Here is a 681-nt window from a genome sequence, read left to right as displayed (position 1 = left end):
AAAAGAAAATCTGAAAATGGAGATTCTGGCTCTCCGAAGGAAAGTAAACCTAAATTATTTTTTCCTAAGGAAGATGAGGATACTAATTCTTATAGACATTATATGGTAAAGTATGATTCGTATGTTAGAGATGAAATTAGTTTCCACCCTATAGGTACCAGGAAACAAGTAGAAGATACTTTTCCTAGTTTATACTCTGAATATAAAAAACATAAAGTAAATAATCCTGATTTAGAATGAGGAAAACTTACAGATATTTATTATTGTACATGGAATAAGCGGCCATTTGGAAGTTATAAATATTCTGGAGATGATCAAGGTTTTGCTGCTGTTTTTGAGTATATGGAAAGAAGAAAAGCATTAGTAGAGTCAGGACGTGTTAAGGGAAATCTTCCGATGGCTAGTTCTATGTGTAAAAAGGCTTGGGGTAATATCGATTTTACAACTTATGAGAAATATATCAAAATTATTGATAATGTAGCTAATAAAATAGGTAAATAGATATTTTGTATAAACTTATTATAATAAAAAAATTTTTATATTCATATATGAAAATATATGAAGGTGGGTGTAGTTCAATGGTAGAACAGCTGTATGTGGCATAGTATATCCTAGTTCGATTCTAGGTACCCTCCCTAAATAACTTGATCATAAGGTCAAGTTATTCACATAAATTCAAAT

General features: G+C 29.8%; 1 non-coding gene across 1 annotated transcript; it reads left to right on the top strand.

Annotated features, from left to right (window-relative positions):
• The first annotated feature begins 564 nt into the window (after window positions 1-564).
• NFIA_110990 lies at window positions 565-635 on the top strand. Its single transcript has one exon. It is a non-coding gene; the product is annotated as a tRNA-His (tRNA).
• Window positions 636-681: the final 46 nt, after the last annotated feature.

This window comes from Aspergillus fischeri, genomic scaffold (genome assembly GCF_000149645.3).
Source record: "Aspergillus fischeri NRRL 181 1099437636313 genomic scaffold, whole genome shotgun sequence".
NCBI lineage: Eukaryota > Fungi > Ascomycota > Eurotiomycetes > Eurotiales > Aspergillaceae > Aspergillus > Aspergillus fischeri.
The sequence above is the reverse complement of the archived record's forward strand: the minus strand, read 5'-3'. Positions and strand labels throughout refer to the sequence as shown.